Raw genomic sequence first — 26,842 nt, forward strand, 5'->3', positions numbered from 1 at the left:
GGAAGATGAGGCATTCTTCCTCCTCTGGATGATACCCAGCCAATGTTCCGTTGTTTATCTCTCGGAGTCCGGGCTCCCCTCGCTCCTGTCTGCCTGCTTGGTTACAGGCGTTTCCTTCCCCGGTCTCTGCTTCTCTTCAGCCGTTCCTGGACCGGTGTTGCCTGGGTGAAGTAAAGGAGAGGATCACGATCGGAGAACCTACAACCAGAGAGAACACAGAGCCAGCCAAGTCCAATAACCCACGCCCCAGCCTGGGCTGAGATGCTCTTTCAGGAAGGAACCTTCCATCGAGCCCACAACAATGTGGGAGGGGTTACCCTTGGATGAAGAGAGGACCAGGAGACGGGCAGGACCTGTTTGTAGTGTGACTCTTAACTGCCCTCTGGTCTATTAGGGATGGGCAATAAACACTGGCCTGGCCAACGGTGCCTCCATCCCATGGATTTATTTGTAAAAAAGCGACAAAGTAAGTCAAATTAAATCAAACTTCACCACCCGTCATCTCTCTCTCTCTCTGATGCGAAATTGGGATTATGGTGATTTGACCGTTCATAACAAAGCTGTGAATCTGAGCACAGCAAGTTGATATGAATCCAAAAAAAAATTCCCCTGGCCGAGAGTGGCTCAGAGGTTAGCATTGCTGGAGCACAGTGCCAGGAACCAGAGTTTGATTCCAGCCTTCGGTGGCTTTGTGGAGTTTTGCATGTTGTCTGCTTGGGTACCCTTCGGGTGCTCTGATTTCAAAGATGTTCAAGTTAGATGGATTGGCCATGCTGAATTGCCCATAATGTCCAGGGATGTGCAGGCTGGGTGGGTTACCATAGACACACACACACACACACACACACAATGCTTAATCTAATGCAACATCCTGGTGGTTCTCCTTTGCACCCCCTCCAGTACAATCACATCCTTCCTATAATGTGGTGACCAGAACTGCACACAGTATCCCAGCTGTGGTCTCACCAAAATTCTGTAAAGCTCCAACATGACACCTCCCTGCTCATGTATTCAGTGGCTTTGATCCTTCTTAATTCCCTTACCTGCCTATCCTGCTGCCTTCACGGATGGCTGGACACACAAACCAGGATCCGTCTAATCTTCTGTGCTTGCCAGGGTCCTCCTATTTAACGTGTACTCCCTTGCCATGTTAGTCCTCCAGAAATGCATGTCACAGAAATTTGGGCATTCAGTAGCACAGAATGCAGAAAAAAAAACGACTGGCATCAAGAGATGGCATCTTTTAAACATTGTAACTGTGCCCACATACATTACTTCGTCTGGAAGTTCATTCCATCACAAACCACGCTGGGAAAAGAGTTGCTCCTCAATCTTTAAATCTTTTTCCTCTGACCTGACAAACATGGCCCTGAGTCTGAACTCCCCCACACGAGGGAAAAGACCCTTGTCATTTACCTTATCAATCACTGTCATGATTTTATAAACCTCAGCAAGGTCACCCCTCAATTTCCTATGCTGCAGTGAAAAACACATACAGTTCTGATGTGGATCCTTCAGAGAGGGGACAAAAAATGTTTACCAGGATGTTGTCTGGAATGGGGGATTTTACCTGTGAAGAAAGATTGGATAGACTGGGTTTGTGTTCACTGGAATGCAGGAGGTTGAGGGGCGACCTTATAGAAGTTTATAAGATTGTGAATGGCATGGATTGTGGAAAGTATGAGGCCTTTTCTCAGGGTGGAAGAGTCAGTTACTTGGGACACAGGTTCAAGGTGGAGGGGTCAGGGGGGTGTTTAAAAGGGATATGTGAGGCATGTTTATCATGGAAAGGGTGGTGAGTTCATGGAACACACTGCCAGAACAGACAATGGAAGCAGACACAATTGGAGTTTTCAAGAAGCATCCAGCAGCAGGCATGAATAGGAAGGGAACAGGGGAATACGGATCCTGTAAGTGAAGACAGTTTTAATATGGAAGGCAAAATGTGTCAGTGCAGGCTTGGAGGGTTGAAGGGCCTGTTCCTGTGCTGTAATGTTCTTTGTAAAATGTCCCCAGCCTCTCCAGTCTATTTTTATATCTCAAACCCTGCACTCCTGGCATCATCCTGGTCAATCTTTTCTGAACCGTCTCCATTTTAATAATATCCTTCCTACAGCAGCGTGAGCAGAACAGGACACAGTCTTCCAGAACTGGTCTTACCAACTTCCTGTCCAACCTCAGCACACCATCCCAACTCCAGTCTTCAGAGAGCTGAACAATGAAGGTCATCACACTCCAGCAGGTATTGTTTCACCCTGACTCACCTAGTAACTGTCCACATCTCGCTGGGACACTGACGTGAAACATCTTGGCTCTTTGACTAATTCGACCAAGTCTCATTTCCTACTGTTCTTGTGTATCCCTCAGAACAGGAATGTAATGTGCATTCCCATGGAACATCACAATGACATACTTGTTTGTGGATTCACATGAAGTGGGCATCGCTGACTGGGACAGCCTTGTTACCCATCCCCCGAATCTCTCTGGCATAAATGATAAGGAACTCTCCTCTTTAACTCCACTGTCCTTGTGTTTTAAGAATCCTGACCACAAATGCAAAGTCACATGGGAGAGAGTTCCAGGATTCTGTCCCAGAAAAACTGAAGGAAGGATGATTAGTTTCAAAGTTGGGATTAAGGGTGAAGTGGAGAGTAACTGCAGAAGGAGTAGTGTTGCATCATATTGCTGGCCTTGTCTTCAAGGTGATATTGATGTTGGGTTTACAAGGTGCTGTTGAGGGACCCTTCCTGAATTACTGTAGTAAATCCACAACAGGTATAACATTGTTTCCAGGAAAAAAATGGACAGGATTCATCAGAGAAGGGAAATGCAAATTGCTCAAAGTCTCATGAGATGATAACATGGAGGGCCCAAGCAGCTGAAGGCCGGTGGAGTGATGGAATCAGGGGATGGTCAAGAGGCTGGAATCGCAGGAGGGCTGACATCATGGAGTGATAATGAGCATTGATGTGACAGCTAAGACAGGGTTATTGGGACTGGAGGAGGTATCAGATATAGGGTGGGGTGTAGGGGGTGGAGGAGGTTCTGGAGATAGGGAAGGTGTCAGGGCTGGATGAGGTTACAGAGATAGGGAGGAGTGTACTGGGTGGAGGGGGTGACAGAGTCATAGAGATGTACAATGCAGAAACAGTCCCATCAATCCAACTCGTCCATGCCAACCAGTTCTCCTAACCTAATCTTGACTCAATTGAGGAGAAAGTGAGGACTGCAGATGCTGGAGATCAGAGCTGAAAATGTGTTGCTCGAAAAGCACAGCAGGTCAGGCAGCATCCATGGAGCAGGAGAATCGACGATCAAACATGAGCCCTTCTTCAGGAATGAGGAAAGGGTGTCCAGCAGGCTAAGATAAAAGGTAGGGAGGAGAGACTTGGGGGAGGGGTGTTGGAAATGCGATAGGTGGAAGGAGGTCAAAGTGAGGGTGATAGGCTGGAGTGGGAGTGGGGGTGGGGGCGGAGAGGTCAGGAAGAAGATTGCAGGCTAGGAAGGCGGTGCTGAGTTCGAGGGATTTGACTGAGACAAGGTGGGGGAAGGGGAAATGAGGAAACTGGAGAAATCTGAGTTCATCCCTTCTGGTTGGAGGGTTCCTAGGCGGAAGATAAGGTGTTCTTCCTCCAAACGTCGTGTTGCTATGGTCTGGCGATGGAGGAGTCCAAGGACCTGCATGTCTTTGGTGGAGTGGGAGGGGGAGTTGAAGTGTTCAGCCACGGGGTGGTTGGGTTGGTTGGTCCGGGTGTCCCAGAGGTGTTCTCTGAAAAGTACCGCAAGTAGGCAGCCTGTCTCTCCAATATACAGGAGGCCACATCGGGTGCAGCGGACGCAATAAATGATGTGTGTGGAGGTGCAGGTGAATTTGTGGCGGATATGGAAGGATCCCTTGAGGCCTTAGAGGGAAGTAAGGGGGGAGGTGTGGGCGCAAGTTTGCATTTCTTGCAGTTGCAGGGGAAGGTGCTGGGAGTCGAGGTTGGGTTGGTGGGGGGTGTGGACCTGACGAAGGAGTCACGGAGGTAGTGGTCTTTTCGGAACGCTGATAGGGGAGGGGAGGGAAATATATCCCTGGTGGTGGGGTCCGTTTGGAGTTGGCGGAAATGACGGCGGATGATATGCTGTATATGGAGGTTGGTGGGGTGATAGGTGAGGACCAGTGGGGTTCTGTCCTTGTGGTGATTGGAGGACCGGGGCTCAAGGGCGGAGGAGCGGGAAGTGGAGGAGATGCGGTGGAGGGCATCGTCGATCATGTTCGGGTGGAAAATTGCAGTCTTTGAAGAAGGAGGCCATCTGGGTTGTACGTAATTGGAACTGGTCCTCCTAGGAGCAGATGCGCCAGAGACGAAGGAATTGGGAATATGGAATGGCGTTTTTATAGGGGGCAGGGTGGGAGGAGATGTAGTCTAGGAAGCTGTGGGAGTCGGTTGGTTCATAGTAAATGTCCGTGTTGATTCGGTCGCCCGAGATAGAAATGAAATGGTCTAGGAAGGGGAGGAAGGAGTCTCAGATGGTCCAGGTGAATTTGAGGTCGGGGTGGAAGGTGTTGGTAAAGTGGACGAACTGTTCAACCTCCTCGTGGGAGCACGAGCCAGTGCCGATACAGTCATCGATGTAATGGAGGAAAAGGTGGGGGGTGGTGCCAGTGTAGCTGCGGAAGATGGACTGTTCCACATATCCTACGAAGAGGCAGGCATAGCTGGGGCCCATGGGCACCCACATGGGCACCCAAGTAGCCACCAATGTCAGGCTTACCGGTCTATAGCTTCTCTCAGCTTTAAAGCATCACCTTTTCATTCTGAGGCTATGTCCTCTGGTTCTAGTCTCTCCTACTCGTGGAAACACCTTTCCATATCCAGTCTACCATGGGGTCTCAGTATTCTGTCAGTTTCAATCAGATCTCCCTCACTCTTTTGAACTCCATTGAGTCCAGACCCAGAGTCCTCAGCCACTCCTCATGTGACAAACCTTTCATTCCTGGGATCATTCTTATAAAATGCTTCAGGAATGCTCTTAACTTACTATTGTGAGAGATGACATTACACTGAATTACAAATTTTGACTGCAGGCTATAAAACTACCGAACTTTAGCAGCAAGCTATGTTAGTGTCCCTTTCTCACTGACTGCTGCTCTCTCCTCAACAGTTTGAAGGGTCTATGATGTGTAGATACTAAACAGTACAAACTGAGTGTACACATCTCTCTCTGTAATGAGAACAACCCATGGTCTACTCAGACTATGTGGACTTTACCTTTACCTTCACCAAGCATACATTAATATGATTAAGAAAACATTTACTCAACAACAGGAATGGGTTGGATGATTACAAAAATAACTTGGTCCACATATATTTTGCCCGAACCATGGTTGTTACCATATAACCAAAAACAATTATACATGAGGAAGTCTAAACCTAGTTTATTCATCCTAGACGTGTGTTGCAATTCAGTTCTTTCTGTTTTCTTGTCTTTGACAGTGCATTACCCTATAATGTAGGTATGCCTGTGCTCATGTATGTTCACCCTGTTCAATGTCCTTGTCTTTATCTTCATCTTCACTCTCAGAAGATTACTGCTGATCCCCTATTTCCTCTGCCTAAAGTCCACACCCTGTTTGTCGACTGCACTTGAGAAAGGCATAGTGCCCCATTTCTGATCTATACTGCAATGCCCCACTGGAGCTTCCAACTCATCTTGAAGTGGTTGAGTTATGATTGTTCAACTATGGCCCTGGTGGAAGCATGGGCAGTGTTGTATCTTCATTTTGCCATTGCCTCAGGGACGCACTAGCATCTTGATAACATTCAGAGACCCTTATTTCAAGGACATTGGAGTGTAAGAGGAGGGAAGACTTACTACAACTGACAAAGGTACAGGTGAGACCACATAGAGCCATACAACATACAACCGTCCGGTCCAACAAAGCCTTGCCGAACATTATCCCAAACTAAACACGTTCCACCTGCCCGCTCCTGGCCCATAGCCCTCCAACCATTTCCCACTCATGTACTTATCCAAATGTCTTTTAAACCTAATAATTGTACCCACATCCTCCCTTTTCTCAGGAAGTTCATTCCACATATGAACCACCCAAAGCATAAAGAAAGTTCCTCATCTTTTTAAAATGTCTTTCCTCTCACTTTAAAAATGTGCCCCCTCGTCTTGAAATGCCCACCCTTGGGAAAAGACAACAAGCATTAACTCTATCCATACCCATCATTCTTTTATAAACTTCTATCAGTCTCGAGTAATGTGGGCAGTTTTGGTCACTTTGTTTGGGGAAATTTCATTGGAGGCAGTTGAGAGAAGGTCTACTAGGCTAATCCCCAGAGAGCAAGGATTGTCTAAATAGCAAATGCTAAACAGGTTGGGACTCTACTCACTGGAACTTCGAAGAATGAACTAACTGAAAAATATGGAATTCTTGAGGGGTTTTACAGGGAAAATGCTGAGAGGAGGTTTCTTGTCATGGGGGAGTCTAGGACCAGAAAGCATGGTCTCAGAATCAAGGGGTGCCAGTTTAAGACTGAAACGAGGAAGAATTTCTTCTCTTTGTGTCTTTGGAAGTCCTTGTCACAGTGCCCCCTGTGGGGGCAGAGTCCTTGTGTATATTTAAGGCTGAGATGGATAGATTCTTGATCAGTCAGGGAATCAAGGCTTCCAGGGAAAGCACAGGAAGGTGAAAGTGAGGAATGTTGGATCAGTCACGATCCTATTGAATGGTGGAGCAGGATCAAGAGCTTAAGGGCCTACTCCTGCTCCTGTTTCTTATGGCATTATTGTCATGTGGTCATCCTGAGCACTAACCCACTGTTCTGGAAATCATGGTGTCGAATACTACCACAGCTGATGGTGAAATATGAATTCAATAAAATCTGGATTTAAAAACTAGCCTATGACGACCATATAACCATGTTGATTCTCAGATTACAGGTTTATTAGTGAAACTCCAGATCCATGGCAATTATGTTGGCTCTTAACTGACATCTGAAATAGTCAAGTAAGACACTCAGTTCAAAGGTAATAATGGATGGAAAACAAATGGCAGCCTTACCAAAAAAGCCACATCCCAGGAAAGAATAACAAGAAAAGAAACATGTTATGAAGCAAATTTAGAGAATTTTTCATTTAATTCCCTGCAGCTCTTCTTCTGTGGCCCAAGGTCTTTGGAAGGAGGCAGGATCTCGGGACTTGTCTTCTACATCAACATCACGGCAGCTCCAAGACGGTCTGAAGCAATCCTCCAAACTCTGGCATCGATGGTTCCATATAAGTTAAACATTGTTGAAGTGACAAAACCTTTCCACTCTCCAGCTCTGCAGGTTGGTGATAGGGCAGTCTGAAAGCAACATGGGTACAGGCTATGGCACCCTACAGCTGGGGGAAGGTAGTGATGGCAGAGAATCCCACTGCCCAGGTTGCTTGGCTCTCCTTGTTATGGGTGAATGATATAAACAAGTCTAATCTGGAGAAAGAGGCATCAGTGACAGCTTGGATGCATTTGCAGGTCGCCTCAACTGGGAGATGCTACAAAAGACCCAGTGTAAAATATATGTGTGTGTAAAATGTATGGGATTTTGAACTAATGTTTTGTCCTAATTATTTGAAAACACTTAATAATTATCTAGGTATGTCTTTCTGGAACCTTGACTTAAAGGGGGAATGTGCCCCCTGGAATATTAATGGTTATTTATTATATTGTGCTCGTTTGTAAGAAAAATCATTGACAGATTTTGTTCTGAGCAAGGATCACTGGATCCAAAACATTAACTCCTGATTTCTCTCCACAGATGCTGCCAGACCCGCTGAGTCTTTTTTGTTTTTGGAATGACTGCAGTTTTTGAATAGGAAATGGGGCTTTATTTTGTATTTTGAAATATTTTATAATATATTGCAAATAGAAAGGAAAATAAAGAACTGCAGATGGAACTGGAGATCTGAAAGAACCAAATTCAAAACATGCCTGAGAAATTCAGAGGCTCTGGTAACATCTGAGGCAAGAGAAACACAGTTAACACTGAGTCTCGTGTGACTGTTCCTCAGAACTCTGTTTCTCTTTCCACGAATGCTGTCAGACCTGCTGAGTTTCTCCAGCATTTTCGATGTTCGTTTTGATTTCCAACATCCACAGTTTTTGCCTTTAGTCAGATCTGAAGATAAAGCCGTTCATATCTGTGTCTTAGGGCACACTGTTCACAAGTAATCCATGGCTGATACATTAAACAATAAAGACATTTGAGAATGCAGGTGGGAGACAATTTAAAACAAGGAAAAAGAGTAAGTGCTGAGGGAATGCAGCAAGTTTGCAGCATCTGTGGAAAGAGAGACAGACCGACAGACAGAGTTAACGTTTTGAGTTCAATGTTCAGTTTTCATGACAATTTAAGGTCTCCTCTGAATGACAGAACCTCCCCCTAGTTCTGTTCTGGAAGCTCAGGACTGATGTTCATGTTCAAGTTTTGTACAAGGGCCAGATCCTATTCAAATGGCTACAGTTTAAGCAGTTAAAGCCTGTGTAAATTTGGGGAATGAATATGAGGGTTTTGCAATTAAAGCCCAGCTACCAAGCCAAATCAAGCTACAATTGAAAAGAATACATTTCCATTGGCTCAGAACAAGGCAAACAAACAAAATAAATTGATTGCAAGAATGTTTCATTATTGAGGTTAGTCTGCCCTTCTCTCTGAACATAATAAACTGCAATGAACAATGCACCTGCTTCTAGAATTGGTTTTATTTCAACAATAAATACTTTGTACAGTGAGCAATAAAATCTTGCTGAGGACACAGGACAGTGAATATTTTCTCTGTGCTGACATTTGAAACACAGATGGAAGTGATATGGGATATTTTGGAGCTATCATGGTCCCTGGATCACTAAAGATTACATATGTAAGTAAGATACATATGGAAATCCTGATGATATGACTTGCACGTTTCAAATTCCCATGACACTCTGTCGACCTTCTCCCTGACCATCAAGGACACCCAAGGCTTAACTCCCAGCTCCCTGTGTACCAGCTCCCCAGCCTGTGATATCTTACCTTGGTTTATTTAAACATTCCCATCTATCAGTCTGTTCCTTTGCCCATGTGATTACTATCCAAACCCACACATTACCTTCTGAATACTCAGTGACCAAGTGAGTAAGCTAACCTCCAGATCCAGCCCCACAAACCTCCAGACCCTCCGAACCCTGTCAGCTGAAATTACAAACATACATCATGGATCATCCGATTTCAGCCCCACCCCTTACCCTCCTCTTATCTGACCTGTCAAACACCTTGACTGTTAGAACCATCCTCCAACCCAGAACTGACCAGAAAACACCACCACCCACACATTCCAATTACTCCCACCAACTGGATTCTGCAATTCAACCTCAACCATCCAGCTTTTGCCCCCAAACAGGCACAATTACCCCCATTGAAATGCATTGACACAGTAGAGTCAGGCCTGATTATACTGCCCCTTTTCCCAACGATCCGGATACACTCAAGGCAGAATGACCAGCCCATCCTTGTACCAGCTCAGCAATCTGCATTATCCAATCTTCATTTATTTATCAAAGCCATCCTCTGAAATGTGAAGGAAGGATGTGACTCAGGAAACACATAGATTTGACAAAAATCTTCTGTGAAGATTGCAGCTCTGTACCAGCTGAGCGACAGAATTCCATGATTATGTGCGATGAATCTGTCACAGTCACATTCCATCAAGTTGCTCTGGAGAGTTTCAGAGATCGGAACTCTGGGTCGGGGACAGAATTGTCACATTCGATGGATTTCCAACCAGAATTCTTGAGACCAAAGTTTGGTTTCTGGTCACTGGATTCAAAACGTTAACTCTGATTTCTCTGCACAGATGCTGCCAGACCTGCTGAGCTTTTCCAACAATTTCTGTTTTTGTTTCTGATTTACAGTACCTGCAGTTCCTTCCATTTTATTTAATTTCAAGGACCTGAATGCTCAGCATTTGTCCAATATAAAATGTTCAAATAGCCAATTACTACGAGACAGAGATGAACAGTTAATAAGTCTGTTGTCCACCTGTAAACTTGTGAAATACTGACTCTCTTTGTCCCTGTGCTGCGTAACTGACTTACTCAAGGGCTAATGCAACAGGCCAGACAGACAGTAAGTCAGGAGCCATGTGAGACAGTATTGAATGTCCATTGAATGCTCATTGGCATTTGGTGCAAAAGTTTGGATTAAGACGCAGTCTGGATAAATTAGATATTGTAAACAGGAGATAATCAAATGGACAGTCACTATTTTCAATAATATAAAAGAAAGAACGGTGAATGTTGGAAATCTGAAACACAAATAGAAATTGCTGGATATTTCTCTCTGCAATCTCTCTACCGATGCTGCTAGACCCGTGGAGTTAACATTTTGACCCTTTTGCAGAATTGGACTTGAAATGTTAACTCTACTTTCTCTCCACTGGCTTCAATAAGCAGCTCTGCCACCCCCATTTTGGAGCAGATATTTTAATCTTCATTTGCTGAGTAACATCAACTCAGACAGCTCAGTTTCCAGACATGAAAGTTTGTGTTTTGGAAATGGGCATGCAAGTTAAATCCCTCTCATTTGCCCTGTTAACAAGGCTTTGGCTTCTTTTGATGGGCAACATAAAGACAGACCGTTTTCCCATGATACAAATATAAATGGTTTCTGTTCATATGAGCCTATCCAATATGTTTGTATTTAAACAAATCAAAATAATAGCTCTATATCTGAATGTGGACAGCTTTTGTGTCAACTGAAACAACTCCATAGCACACATTGATGTAAATAACTACAGCGTGAGGACAGTTAAGGGATAGCAGCCACTCAAGGGGCTGATCGATAGGCCCCCTGATGTTAGACATGAAGAGATATTGGCTACTTGTGATAGTGAGATGGCAATCATCACTGCTGACTTGAATCTACACAAAGACTGTGTAAATCAGGTTGGCAGCAGTAATGTGGATGAGAGGTTATTGATGACCTTCGAGAAAGTATCTTAGAGCTGCGTGTTCTGAAGCAACCAGACAGAAGGTTATGTTATTATCATCTTATTAATACTGTGTAATGTGACAGGATTTATGAAACAATCTCAGTGTAAAGGCTCTCCTACGCAGCAGCCATCACAATATGATTCAATTTTACATCCAATTTGAATGGAAGAAGATTGACTCTGAGGTAAGTGTTTCAAACTTAAACAAGGTCCACTCTGCGGGCATGTAAACTAAGCCAGCTGAAGTGAATGGCACAACTGGCTCGGAGAGAGATCAGGAGAGACAGTGATGGCAGAGATTTAAGAGGATACCTCAGAATATTCAGAAGTATATTTGGACTGAAACAAGAGACTTTAAAGGGAGGACTCGCTATCTGTGGTTGACTGAAAAGTTGAAGAAACCGTACAACTTGAGGATGGGTGGCAGGTCAGATGATTGATTAAAAAATAAATCATGGCACAGAAAAAAGTTAATTTGAAGGAGGAAATTGGAATCTCAGAACCCAACTCAAAATCTTAAAAACAACAAAGCAAGAGTTTCCATGGGTATTTAAAAACAAAATATGTACGCAATGTGAGTGTCACTCCTCTGGGGAGTGAGAATATTGAGTTATTGGGAGATGATAGGGGATAAAAAGCGCAAAGCTGGAAAAGCACATCAGGTCAGACAGCACCCAAGGAGCAGGAGAATCGATGTTTCAGGCATAAACCCTTCATCCATAGATGTTAAGGAAATGGCGAATTAAATGAATAAGTACTTTGCTTCTATCTTCACTATAGAAGATACAAAAAGCATTTCAGTAATAGTGGTAAGACACTGTTTTGCTGACATTTAAACTTCAGGCCAACTCTGTCTGCATGCTGACTCAGAACTGAGCACATGCACAGTTCCAGATTGTCTGGATCATCATCCCAATCTCCCTCACCCTCTCCCCTCCTCTCTGAATCTGAACATCACCACCATTCTCCGCACCACCTCCACCAGCCCCAACCACCATCAGACTGGACATCAATCTCTCTCTTCTCCAGGTCACAATCTCTCTCTCACCCTCAGACTTTCTCTCCCACCCCCACTCTATCCCTCCAAATCTCAACATCCAGTGAAACTGAGCAGACATGGAAAGAAGATGCATGATTGAAACACTTCAACCAATCACATTCACCCATGAATGAGCAAGTATCTCCCTAGAGAATACTGCATGTGCTCCTCAGTGTCAACCCAACTGTAAGTCAGGAAGTAGGAGGGAGGGATGAACACAATGTAATTACAGTCACTAAGGAGGCTGGACTCAGCAAACTGATAATAGGTCTCATCACCTTCTGTCTTCATCCCAGAGTCTTAAAAGAGGTTGTTAATTCGGTTGTAGATGCATTAATGCAAATTCTTTGAATTTCCCAAGATTCATTAGACTTCACTCAGTCAGAGATCATTTAGTCTGTCAATGTTTTGCCCCATCCCTTGTCAGTGACCATCACCTCCCTGCCTCTAAACCTCTTCTGGCCCCAAGGCCTATCTGGAATGACTTGATGGCACTAACTGCTGTTTGTAGACTCCCGCAGACACTAACCTCTAGGATGCATAAGGTTCACTTGGTACAAGGTTCATTAATTGAAACCTGCTGTTTTCTATTACTACGGTATAATAATTCTATTTAACCCTGACCGTAAATTCATTTCAACAGTCCCTTATATTGAAAGAGGATGTAAATGCATTAAAGACAGTTCAGAGAAGGTTTACTCGATGAATATTTTGAATGAGTGACTTGTGCAATCGGGATAGGTGCTCAGACTGGGTTTGTTTCTGCTGGAGTTTAGACGAGTTAAGAGTGATCTGATCAAACTGTATAGATGCTCTTAATGATGTTGACACAGTGAATATGGAATGGATGTTTCTTCTTGTGGGTGAGTTCAGAATTAGGGACCATGTTAATAAAATTAGTGAGGGGTCACACTTTTTTGGACAGAGATGAAGAGAATTCTTTTTTCGGGTGTGTAACTTTGGAATTGTCTGTCCCAGAAAGTGGATATTTTTAAGTCACAGGTAGATTTATTCCCTTGCATAACAAGAATCTAAGGTTACACTGGGAAGATGGGAACTCAAAACATAGACTTATCAGCCATAAACTTATGAAAGAGTGGAATAGGTTCAAGTGAGCAAATGAATTTTTAAATGCATTCATGAAAGTTTCCTCAAGCAGTATATAGAGGATCCTACTCAGGAAGGGACAAAACTTGACCAACTCATGGGAAATTGGGCAGGACAGGTGATGGAGGTGATAGTCGGGGAGCACTTTGGGACCAGTCCTATTAATTTTAAAGTAGTTATGGAGAGGAACTTGTCCACAGGTTCAAGTTCTAAATTGGAGCAAGGTGAATTTTGATGGAATTAGACAGGAGCTTGCAGGGGTTGATTTGAGTAGTTTGTTTGCAGGTAAAGGGACCTCCAGCAAGTGGGAGGCCTTTAAAAGTGAGCTCGCTGGAATTCAAGGTCTATATGTTCCTATGAAGGTGAAAGGCAAGGTTGACAGGAATAGGGAACCCTGAATGACAAGAGATATTGAGGCTTTGACCAGAAAACGAATGAGGTATGGCTGAGGTACCGGCAACTGGGACCAAGGGAATCCCTGGAAGTATACAGGGGATGCAGGGTTTTACTGAAGAAGAAATCAGGAAAGCAAAAAGGGGGCATGGGATGGCCTTGGCTGAGAAGGTTAGGATGCATCCAAAGAGGTTCTTTAAGTAAAAAGGAGTAAGAATAACTAGTGAAAGAACAGTTATTTCTTATTTTCTAAAGGCAAGTGTAAGTCATTGTGTTCCAGAGGCAATTCATTTGGACAAATTGATCGGCTTGAAGCAAAGCGCACTTTATTCTTACACTGCAGTTAAAATAGTGATTTTAAAATAGCGGCAATTCCAAGATGGAGGTGGAGTAGGACACCTGAGATCGAGCTTGTCCACTCCGCCCATTTAGAGTCATCGGGTCATCGGGTCATAGAGATGTACAGCACAGAAACAGACCCTTCGGTCCAACTCATCCAGATATCCCAACCCAATCTAGCCCCACCTGCCAGCACCCGGCCCATCTTCCTCCAAACCTTTCCTATTCATATACCCATTCAGATGCCTTTTCAAATGTTGCAATTGTATCAGCCTCCACCACATCCTCTGGCAGCTCATTCCATACATGCACCAGCCTCTGTGTGAAAAAGTTGCCCCTTATGTCTCTTTTATATCTTTCCCCTCTTACCCTAAACCTATGCCCTCTAATTCTGGACTTCCCCACCCCATTTGTCTATTTATCCTATCCATGTTCTTCATGACTTTATAAACCTCTATACAGTCACCCCTCAGCCTCCGACACTCCAGGGAAAACAGCCCCAGCCTGTTCAACCTCTCCCTACAGTTCAAATCCTCCAACCCTGACAACATTCTTGTGAATCTTTTCTGAACCCTTTCAAGTCTCACAACATCCATTTAAAAGGAAGGAGAGCAGAATTGCACACAATATTCCAAAAGTGGCCAAACCAATGTCCTGTCCAGCTGTAACTAACTCCTGTGTTCAATACTGTGACGAATAAAGGAACGCCTTCTTCACTATCATATCCTACCTGCAACCCTATGTTCAAGGTGCAAGAACCTGCACTCCAAGGTCTCTTTGTTCAGCAACACTCCCTAGGACCTTACCATTAAGAGTATAATTCCTGCTCATATTTGCTTTCCCAAAATGGCTCCTACCATCACTACTTTACAGTTGATAAACTTTTGCACAACCTCCCTGAAAATTTATCTTTACATAGCTTTCCCATGAGTTCTTGGCCTATAGAATACAGGCCTAATGCACTTTATGGTCTCTTAAGAATGTCAACCCCTGTGTGACAACTTCCCAACTGCAGCATTGCAATGTGCCCTTGTAGACTAGAGGGATAATTAGTGGGATTAGTTCAGCCTTGTTCAAAAGAGGAGAATTACTTGACTATCAAAGTAGTACATACTATTCAAGCTCAATGAAGGAGGAACAGAATATTGGTTTGCTTCAGCATTGTCTCATATGCTGCAGATGGGAGCTCTGTGAGTATTCCTTCATTTGAAAAGGGGATTTTCAAACTAAATGAGAGAATAATTGTATTAGATAAAATCAATCAAGTCCCATTCGCCAGCACCTAGCCCACACCCCTCCAAACCGCTCCCACTCAAATACCCATCCAGATGCCCCTGAAATGTTGCAATTGTACCAGCCTCCACCACCTTCCCCGGCAGCCCAGTCCACACACACATACCTTTCCTTTTCATTTTTCTCTTTTCCTTCTTCGCTTTTCCATTTTTGATCTTTCTCCCCTCTTCTTTCTTCTTCCTGGCCATGGGACTCCTGGCTTCAGACTGTGCACAAACCCAGCCTGACAGTCTCTCGGCCCAGCTGAGCAATCTCTCAGTAGCCCAAGGTGCCGCTCTCTCAATGGCTGAGCATGTGCAGTCTCTTGGCCAGGTGTGTTGATCTCTCTGCCTGACGTGGTGATCTCTCAGCCGGTTGTGGTGATCTCTTGGCCGGGTGTGGGGATCTCTCAGCCGGGTGTGGGGATCTCGCAGCCTCCCATGGTAATCTCTCAGCCCAGCGTGATGATCTCTCAGCTGGGGTGATGGTGATCTCGCAGCCTGGCATGGTGATCTCTCAGCCTGGCATGGTGATCTCCTAGCCTGGTATGGTGATCTCTTGGTCTGGCATGGTAATCTCTCGGCCTGGTGTGGCAATCTCTCAACACAGCGTGATAATCTCTCAGCCCAGCGTGATGATCTCTCAGCCCGGCACGGTCAACTATCAGCTGGGGCTATGGTGATCTCTCAGCTGGGGGGATGGTGATCTCTCAGCTGGGGGGATGGTGATCTCTCAGCCTGGCATGGTGATCTCTCAGCCTGGCATGGTGAGCTCCTAGCCTGGTATGGTGATCTCTTGGTCTGGCATGGTAATCTCTCGGCCTGGTGTGGCAATCTCTCAACACAGCGTGATAATCTCTCAGCCCGGCGTGGGGATCTCTCAGCTGAGCATGATGATATCTCAGCCCTGTGTGACGATGTCTTAGCCTGGTGTGGTGATCTCTCAGCCTGGTGTGGTGAACTCCCAGCCCGGTGTGGTGATCTCTCAGCCCGGTGTGGTGATCTCCCAGCCCGGTGTGGTGATCTCTCAGCCCGGTGTGATGATCTCTCAGCCCGGTGTGGTGATCTCCCAGCCCGGTGTGATGATCTCTCAGTCCGGTGTGGTGAACTCCCAGCCTGGTGTGGTGATCTCTCAGCCCGGTGTGGTGATCTCCCAGCCCGGTGTGGTGATCTCCCAGCCCGGTGTGGTGATCTCCCAGCCCAGTGTGGTGATCTCTCAGCCTGGTGTGGTGAACTCTCAGTTCGGTGTGGTGATCTCCCAGCCCAGTGTGGTGATCTCTCAGCCTGGTGTGGTGAACTCTCAGTTCGGTGTGGTGATCTCTCAGCCTGGTGTGGTGATCTCCCAGCCCGGTGTGGTGATCTCCCAGCCCGGTGTGGTTATCTCTCAGCCTGGTGTGGTGATCTCCCAGCCCGGTGTAGTGATCTCCCAGCCCGGTCTGGTGATCTCTCAGCCTGGTGTGGTGAACTCTCAGTTCGGTGTGGTGATCTCTCAGCCCGATGTGGTGATCTCCCAGCCCGGTGTGGTGATCTCCCAGCCTGGTGTGGTGAACTCTCAGTTCGGTGTGGTGATCTCCCAGCCTGGTGTGGTGAACTCCCAGCCCGGTGTGGTGAACTCCCAGCCCGGTGTGGTGATCTCTCAGCCTGGTGTGGTGATCTCTCAGTTCGGTGTGGTGATCTCTCAGTTCGGTGTGGTGATCTCTCAGTTCGGTGTGGTGATCTCCCAGCCCGGTGTGGTGATCTCCCAGCCCGGTGTGGTGATCTCTCAGTTCGGTGTGGTGATCTCCCAGCCCGGTGTGGTGAGCTCCCAGCCCGGTGTGGTGATCTCTCAGTTCGGTGTGGTGATCTCCCAGCCCGGTGTGGTGATCTCCCAGCCCGGTGTGGTGATCTCCCAGCCCGGTGTGGTGATCTCTCAGTTCGGTGTGGTGATCTCCCAGCCCGGTGTGGTGATCTCCCAGCCCGGTGTGGTGATCTCCCAGCCTGGTGTGGTGATCTCTCAGCCCGGTGTGGTGATCTCTCAGCCTGGTGTGGTGATCTCCCAGCCCGGTGTGGTGATCTCTCAGTTCGGTGTGGTGATCTCCCAGCCCGGTGTGGTGATCTCCCAGCCCGGTGTGGTGATCTCTCAGCCCGGTGTGGTGATCTCTCAGCCCGGTGTGGTGATCTCTCAGCCTGGTGTGGTGATCTCCCAGCCCGGTGTGGTGATCTCTCAGCCTGGTGTGGTGATCTCCCAGCCCGGTGTGGTGATCTCTCAGTTCGGTGTGGTGATCTCCCAGCCTGGTGTGGTGATCTCCCAGCCCGGTGTGGTGATCTCTCAGCCTGGTGTGGTGATCTCTCAGCCCGGTGTGGTGATCTCCCAGCCCGGTGTGGTGATCTCCCAGCCCGGTGTGGTGATCTCTCAGCCCGGTGTAGTGATCTCCCAGCCCGGTGTGGTGATCTCCCAGCCCGGTGTGGTGATCTCTCAGTTCGGTGTGGTGATCTCCCAGCCCGGTGTGGTGATCTCTCAGTTCGGTGTGGTGATCTCCCAGCCCGGTGTGGTGATCTCCCAGCCCGGTGTGGTGATCTCTCAGCCCGGTGTGGTGATCTCTCAGCCCGGTGTGGTGATCTCCCAGCCCGGTGTGGTGATCTCCCAGCCCGGTGTGGTGATCTCCCAGCCCGGTGTGGTGATCTCTCAGTTCGGTGTGGTGATCTCTTGGCTCAGCATGATGATCTCTCAGCCCAGTGTGGTCATCTCTCAGCCCGGTGTGGTGATCTCCCAGCCCGGTGTGGTGATCTCCCAGCCTGGTGTGGTGATCTCCCAGCCCGGTGTGGTGATCTCTTGTCTCAGCCTGTTGATCTCTCAGCCCAGTCTGATGATCTCTCAGTCCGGTGTGGTGATCTCTCGGTCCAGTGTGGTGATCTCTCAGCCCAGCATGTGCAGTCTCTTGGCCAGCTGTCGCCTTAGCACGGACCTCTGATCTCAAGGTGATTCTTTGAAGTGCGGTCCAACTGAGATTAAGCACTTAAGAAAGACTGTAATGTTTGAACCTGCATCTTTATTCCTTTATTTTCCACTTAAAAGTAAGAATGTCTGCAACGTGTAACTTTTAAACTTACATCATGTGTTTTATGTTATAGTATATTTACTTTAAAAATAAAAAGTGTTGAATTTTTAATATTGTTCTTTCTTCATACCTACTTCTTAAGATTCTGTGTCGAGGTATTTGTCCCTAAGATGGTGCATTGTGTGGTGACATTATACACTTCTCACTGTATTCCTGTACCTTTGTACTGAGTACACGTGACAATAAAATCAAAATCAAATTACAGACAAAAGAAAGAAGAGTTGGAATAACTGTTGGAAAACTTAGCAGGATAATGGGTTATTTATCTCATAAACAGCAACTGCTCCAATAGCGTAACATCCCATAAACACATCCTTGGCACTGGCAAACTCAGTAAAATAGATTGTCTCACATGCAATTCTGGACAAGGACTGTAATAGAGTTGTTCAAGATCACATTTACTTTCAGTATTCTGGAAATAGTTCAATATTTATTTATCTCTTTAAATCTTTCCTATTCATGTCCCTGTCCAATGTCTTCGAAATGTTGTAATTGTACCTGCCTGGACCACTTTCTCTGGCAGCTCATTCTATACATACCCCCCCCTACATGAAAATGTTACCTCTCAGGGAGGGAGTAGTGTACAAAAGGAGGGAGGTCTTGTTACAACTGCACGGTCACTGTTCAGACCACACATCGAGTATTGCCCTCAGTTTTGGTTTCCTTTATGAAAATGATACACTTGCATTGGAAGCAGTTCAGAGAAGTCTCAGTTCCTGGGAGGAAGGGATCCTTGTTTCAAAACTCCAATTAACCTGGATTAGAAACATTAACTCTCCTATCCCTCCACACATGCTGCCAGACCTGCTGCGGTTCTCCAGTGATTTCTTTTTGGTGTGTTCCAAGAGGTTTATATCTAGAATAATAAATACCCCGGAGTGAGTTACAGACTGGAATCTAATCGAGGGATTCGAAGTAGTGATCTGACTGGAAAGCCACTGGAATTCTGAAAATGTGATTGCACTGATATTTATGTCTCAATAGTATCCAGCGGAGGTGTCTTTTTAAAGGTAAAACTCAATATTCAAACTTCCAAGTGCACTAGTCTGGGAAAGCCACATCTGGGACTGTATCCTCCAAGGTGGGTCTGTATCTCAGTGACCTGGAGTTGTTTCATAGCATCCCTGTTACAGTGTTTTAAATGCAGGAAGAGCTCACTGAACAGAGAAGAACAAAGAACAATAGAACACAGGAACAGGCCCTTCGGCCCTCCAAGCCTGCTCTGACACATGTTACCCTTCCATACTAAAACCGTCTTCATTTCCAGGATCCGTATCCCTCTATTCCCTTCCTATTTGTGTATTTGTCCAGGTATTCCCTTGAATGCTACTAATGTGTCTCCTTCCACCACCTCCTCTGGCTGTACATTCCAGGCACTCACCACCCTTTGTGTGAAAAAAGGGCCTTGCACATCTCTTTTAAACTTCCCTCCTTGTGGTTTGAACCTGTGCCCCTCGTAATTGACGCCCCCCCCCCAACCTGTGAAAAAGCCTCATATTTCCACTTCATCCAATGCCATTCACAATCTTATAAACTTCTACATTCCAATGTAAACAAATCCAGTCTATCCAAACTTTCTTCATCGCTAAAACCACTCATACTAAGGCAACATCCTGGCAAACCTTTTCTGTACCCTGTCTAAAGTATCAACGTCCTTCTGGTAGTGTGGTGATCAAAACTAGACACAATATTCCAAGTGCAGCCAAACTAAAGTTCTACAAAGATGAAGCATAACTTGCCTATCATAGAAATCATAGAATCCTTACAGTGTGGACGCAGGCCATTTGGCCCAACAAGTCCACACCTACCCTCTGAAGATCTCCCACGCAGACCCATTTCCCCACCCCTATTATTCCGCATTTCCCCTGAATAGTGCACCTACCTTACACATCCCTGAACGCTATGGGCAATCTACCTTGGCCAATTCACCTAAGCCACACATCGTTGGACTACTGTTATACTCAATGCCCATTCCAATGAAGGCAAGCATGCCATAGGCCTTTTTACTCCCTTATCCACCAGCAAGAAAGGAAGCACATGTCAGATATTGACAGTATAGATCGAGTGCACATGTCAGGTATAGACAGGATAGATCGAGTGAATCCTTAGAAGAGTATACGTAAGAGAGAAATCAGGAGGGCAAAAAGGGGACATGAGATAGTTTTGGCAAATAGAATTAAGGAGAATCCAAAGGGTTTTTACAAATACATTAAAGGACAAAAGGGTAACTGGGGAGAGAATAGGGCCCCTCAAAGATCAGCAAGGTGGCCATTGTGTGGAGCTGCAGGAGATGGGGCAGATACTAAACGAGTATTTTGCATCAGTATTTACTCTGGAAAAGGACATGGAAGATATAGAATGTAGGGAAATAAATGGTGACATCTTGAAAAATTACAGAGGAGGAAGTACTGGATGTCTTGAAATGCATAAAAGTGGATAAATCCCCAGGACCTGATCAGGTATACCTGAGAAATCTGTGGGAAGTGATTGCTGGGCCTCTTACTGAGATATTTGTATCAGCGATAGTCACAGGTGAGGTGCTGGAAGACTGGAGGTTGACTAACGTGGTGCCACTGTTTTAGGAGGGTAGTAAGGACAAGCCAGGGAACTATAGACCAGTGAGCCTGATGTCGGTGGTGGGCAAGGTGTTGGAGGGAATCCTGAGGGACAGGATGTACATGTATTTGGAAAGGCAAGGACTGATTAAGGATCGTCAATATGGCTTTGTGCATGGGAAATCATGTCTTACAAACTTGTTTATCATTTTTGAAGAAGTAACAGAGGATTGATGACTTCAGTAAGGTGTTCGACAAGGTTCCCCATGGGAGATTGGTGAGCAAGGTTAGATCTCATGGAATGCAGGGAGAACTAGCCATTTGGATACAGAACTGGCTCAAAGGTAGAAGACAGAGGATGGTGGTGGAGGGTTATTTTTCAGGCTGGAGGCCTGTGACCAGTGGAGTGCCACAAGGATCAGTGCTGGGTCCACTACTTTTCAACATTTATATAAATGATTTGGATGTGAGCATAAGAGGTATAGTTAGTAAGTTTGCTGAAGACACCAAAATTGGAGGTGTAGTGGACAGTGAAGATTCCAATGGGATTTTGAAGAGTTAGGCTAATGGCCTGAGGAATGGCAGATGGAGTTTAATTTACATAAATGTGAGGTGCAGCATTTTGGAAAAACAAATCTTAGCCGGACATACAGATTCATGGTAAGGTCCTAGGGAGTGTGGCTGAACAAAGAGACCTTGGAGTGCAGGTTCATAGTTCTATGAAAGGGTCATCTCAAGGAGATAGGTTAGTGAAGAAGGCATTTGTTATGCTTTCCTTTATTGGTCAGAGTATTAAGTATAGGAGTTGGGAGGTCATGTTGTGGCAGTACAGGACATTGGTTAAGACACTGCTGGAATATTGTGTGCAATTCCAGTCTCCTTCCTATTGGAAAGATGTTGTGAAACTTGAAAGGATTAAGTTAAGATTTGAAGGGATGTTGCCAGGGTTGGAGAATTTGAGTTATAGGGAGAGGTTGAATAGGCTGGGACTTCTATCCCTGGAGCATCGAAGGCTGAGGGGTGATCTTATGAAGGTTTATAAAATCATGAGGGGCATGGATAGGATAAATAAACAAAGTCTTATCCCTGGGGTGTGGGAGTACAGAACTAGAGGGCATGGGTTTAGGGTGAGAAGGGAAAGATATAAAAGAGACCTAGGGGGCAACTTTTTTATTCAGAGGGTTTTATGTCAATGGAATGAGCTGCCAGAGTAAGTGGTGGTGGCCAGTACAATTGCAACATTGAAAAGGCATCAAGATGGGTATGTGAATAGGAAGGGTTTGGAGGGATATGAGGAGAAAGTGAGGACTGCAGATGCTGGAGATCAGAGCTGAAAATGTGTTGCTGGAAAAATGCAGCAGGTCAGGCAGTATCCAAGGAGCAGGAGAATCGACATTTCGGGAATGAGCCCTTCTTCAGGAATGAAGGGATATGGGCCATGTGCTGGGACGAGACTGTTTTGGGATGGCATGGATGAGTTGGATGGAAGGGACTGTTTCCATGCTGCATATCTCTACGACTCTATGACACTGTGACACTGCCACCTTTAGTGATCTGTTGATGTGTACACCCAGATCCCACTGCACGTTAATGCTCTGAAGGGTTCTGCCATTCACTATATAATTGCCAGCTGTATTTGACCTTTCAAAATACATCACCTCACATTTGTTGAGATGAAACTCTATCTGCCATTTTTCTGCCCAACTGATCTACGTTCCTCTGACAATCTTCCTCGTTATCCGCAACTCCACCAATCTTTGTATCGTCCAAATCTTTGTATCATCCACAAATGTACCAATTAGACTCGTCACGTTTTCCTCCAAATTATTTATAAAGACCATGAACAGTAGAGGTCCCAGCTCTGATCCCTGTGAACACCACTAGTCACAGCCCTCCATTCTGAAAAGCTTCCTCCACCACTCCCCTCTGTCTCCTATGATTAAGTCAGTTCTAAATAGGAAAATCCATCTTACCAGCTCATCCCCGATACCATGTGACTTCACCTTTTGTACCAGTCTGCCATGAGGGACCTTGTTTTATTGAAGTCCACGGAGACAACATCAATTGGTTTTCCCTCATCAATCATCTTCATCATCTCCTTAAAAAACGTGGTCAAGTTAGGAAGGCACGACCTCTCCCGCACAAAACCATGCTGTCTGTCACTAATCCACTTTCTTCTAAATGCGAATAGATCTTGTCCATGTGAATGTTTTCCAATCATTTCCCTAACACTGACATAAGGCTCACAGGTCTGTAATTCCCAGGGTTATCCCTGCTACCCTTCTTAAACAATGGGACAACATCAGCTAGTCTCCAGTCCTCTGGGACCTCACCTGTGGCCAGAGAGAATACAGAGATGTCTGTCAATACTGCAGCAATTTGTTCTCTTGTCTCCCTCAATATTCTGGGATCGATCCCATCAGGACCCAGGGACTTATTTACCTGAATACTTTTTAAGACACACAGAATGTTTCCGTGTCCATGTTTAACCTGATGTCATGAGGCTTCATGGGGTCTGGCATCAATGCTGAGCACTTCCAGAGCACAGCCCTCTTGACTGTATCCCACGGAGCTGTTCCCTCTGCTGGCTCTGTCCTGCCAGTGGGAGAGGACCTGCCCTGTGTTGTCTGGGACATTGCCTGTAAAGTGGGATTCTGTGAGTGTGACTATGTTCGATTGTTGCTCGATTCGTCTGTGAGGAATAGACTGCAGGGCAATTTTATGTTTTATACAATAAAAAGTTAACATGTCTTGATTTCTTTCAATTTTAAAATCAAGCCGGACCAAACTATCTTTTTCAGTTGAAGACAATTTAACTATTTTTCACTTCAATAAGCCGAGTTCACAACTCAATTCAACAACTGCAGTAACCAGCTGGGTCACCTTCCCAACACACTGCCCGACCAAATACATTGAAAACGGCTTCAGAAAGGCCTGAATTCAAATATAGTGCTGCTGCACCTCACTGTCCCTCCAATAAAGAGTGAGTCAATGATGGGATCTGAAATCTGTCCAGAGAGCTTCCAAACTGGGTCCAGGCAGTTATTCAAATATCCCCTCACTCCAGACAATTCAGAACTATCTCAGAGAGGGTGCAGAATATTCCCAAAGGGGAGAGGGACCAGCAGGATGTTGCTGTACACATTGGAACCCATGATACAGGATGGGAAAAGGACGAGATTCTGGGGAGAGAAAATAGGAATTTAGGCAGGAACTTAAAAAGTCATTCCCCGAGGGTAGTTGTAGGAGGGGGATGAGGGTGTGAGTCCTTTTAGGGTAGAGAGTATGAGAAAGAATATCAGGCTTATATGATTTAACCAAATCAGAAATTATAGATGTACTTAATAAAAGCAGAGGGGTGAGTAAACGGATTCCCGCGGCTGGGTTTTGAGATTTCACTCCCTATTGTCGGTCTCCTCCCTCATTCATTCCATTTCACGGAGGCGCGATTTGACAGTAACTTTCTTAAAGGGGACAGAGACCCCATTCAATCTGTATCTAACAGGTCCGTGCTGATGGAGACAACTTGTTTGGTTTCCTGCAAGCTGTTCAAGTCCCGGTAGATGGTTCTGAGGGGGATTAGTATTCTCATCTTTTCATAGTTTCGGGTGAGATAGTGCGCTGGGGAGTGGGGAGACCACAGTTTGATGAATGACTGAATGAAATGCGGAAGGAGTAAATACCGAGCGATTGTGAGTGGGTTGGTAAATAAAGGGCCTTAATATAAAAATAAAGAAACATAGAGTACAATATCTCACAAAACCATAGAATAAGATGTTTGAAGGTGATTGACTCTCTGTATCAGTGAAGACACGCCAGCTAGCCCACGGAGACATTGGTAATGATTAACTGATATGGGGGAGCAGGGCAGAACCTCAGCAGATCACAGGGTATTCAGGGACAAAGGTTACAAGATAAACAAGTGACCACATCAGCGAACAGGCCCCGTGTGTTTGACCCTGACTGGGAGATTTGTAATAGACACTGACCTGATGTCATCAAAATGCCCAGTTAATTGGATTATTAATTGGATGTAATTAATTTACAGACCTGATGGAATTAACTACCTGACCAACTGATTTATAGACCTGATGGAATTAACTGCCTGGCCAACTGATTTACAGACCTGATGGAATCATCGCCCAGTTGGTTGACTTGTGGACTTGATATGATCAACTGCACAATAACAGTTAGTTTGTAGACTGTCATAACTTTGATGTCAGAAAGTGTAAGATTGGTATTGTGCGGGTGTTTGACAGAGAGAGCTCGATTGTCCTGTGTGATGGTCTGGAGTTCCTCTCCTGGCTGTAATCGATTCCCGATGGAATAAACTGCTGTTCCTGCTGAATTGCCCAGGCCTTCAGAGTCTTCTTGCCTCAGAGAAAGCGGTCACTCCTACAGCAGTAATATCTGGATTACTCCCAGTGTCGTGTCCCAGTGGGAATAGGAACAGGAGGGTAGAGCAGATGAATGTGTGGCTGAGGAGCTGGTATTGGGGAGAAGGATTCATATTTTTGGATCATTGGAATCTCTTCCAAAGCAGAGACTTGGGACTGCCATAGTGTTCAGGGTTTGGATGGAGAGGAATGTGTGAAGTGTGCACAAGCAAATATTCTGATTCAGTATTTGGATGTACTTATGAAAGAAGGAGCAAAACTTGACCTACTCTTGGGAAATAAAGCAGGACAGGTGACTGAGCTATCAGTGGGGCAGTGCTTCAGGGCCAGTTACCCTAATCCTATTAGATTCAAAATAGTGATGGAAAAAGACAGACTGGATTTAAAAGTTAAAGTTCTAAATTTAGAAGAAGACCAATTTTGATGATATTAGGCAAGAACTTTCAAAAATTGATTGGAGGTGGGTATTCACAGGTGAAGGATGGCTGGAAAATTGGAAGCCTTCAAAAATGAGATAATGAGAGTCCAGAGACAGTACGTTCATGTTCGAGTGAAGGGCAAGGCTGGTAGGTGTAGGGAATGATAGATGACTAGAGAAAATGATGTTTTGTTCAAGAATAAGAAGGAAGCATATGTCAGGTATAGACAGCAGGGATTGGGAGAATCTCAAGAAGAGTATAAAGGCAGGAGAAGTATACATAAGAGGGAAATCAGGAAGGTAAAAATGGGACATGAGATAGCTTTGGCAAATAGGGCTAAGGAGAATCCAAAAGGATTTTATAAATACATTAAATACAAACGGGTAATTATGGAGAGAATAGGGCCCCCTGAAAGATCAACAAACCCACCTATGGATCAACAAACCAACCTGTGGATCAACAAACCTACCTGTGGATCATCAAGCTCACCTGTGAATCAACAAACCCACCTGTGGATCAACAAACCCACCTGAGGATCAACAAACCCACCTGTGGATCAACAAACCCACGTGTGGATCAACAAACCCACCTGTGGATCAACAAACCCACCTGTGGATCAACAAACCCACCTGTGGATCCACAAACCCACCTGTGGATCCACAAACCCACCTGTGGATCAACAAACCCACCTGTGGATCAACAAACCCACCTGTGGATCAACAAACCCACCTGTGGATCCACAAACCCACCTGTGGATCCACAAACCCACCTGTGGATCAACAAGCCCACCTGTGGATCCACAAATCCACCTGTGGATCAACAAACCCACCTGTGGATCAACAAGCCCACCTGTGGATCGACAAACCCACCTGTGGATCGACAAACCCACCTGTGGATTAACAAACCCACCTGTGGATCAACAAACCCACCTGTGGATCAACAAACCCACCTGTGGATCCACAAACCCACCTGTGGATCAACAAACCCACCTGTGGATCAACAAACCCACCTGTGGATCAACAAACCCACCTGTGGATCCACAAACCCACCTGAGGATCAACAAACCCACCTGTGGATCAACAAACCCACCTGTGGATCAACAAACCCACCTGTGGATCAACCAACCCACCTGTGGATCAACAAACCCACCTGTGGAACTGCAGCAGATGTGGGAGACACTAAACGAGCATCTTGCATCAGTGTTTATTGTGAAGAAGGAT

The 26,842-nt window shown here is 45.5% G+C and overlaps 1 long non-coding RNA gene across 1 annotated transcript; it reads right to left on the reverse strand.

Annotated features, from left to right (window-relative positions):
• Window positions 1-7,326: 7,326 nt before the first annotated feature.
• LOC140454336 (uncharacterized) lies at window positions 7,327-15,335 on the reverse strand. The gene is made up of 3 exons (XR_011952674.1): window positions 15,282-15,335; window positions 14,997-15,108; window positions 7,327-7,468 (listed from the first exon to the last, which is right to left on the reverse strand). It is a non-coding gene; the product is annotated as an uncharacterized lncRNA (long non-coding RNA).
• Window positions 15,336-26,842: the final 11,507 nt, after the last annotated feature.

This window comes from Chiloscyllium punctatum, chromosome 29 (assembly GCF_047496795.1).
Source record: "Chiloscyllium punctatum isolate Juve2018m chromosome 29, sChiPun1.3, whole genome shotgun sequence".
Classification (NCBI taxonomy): domain Eukaryota; kingdom Metazoa; phylum Chordata; class Chondrichthyes; order Orectolobiformes; family Hemiscylliidae; genus Chiloscyllium; species Chiloscyllium punctatum.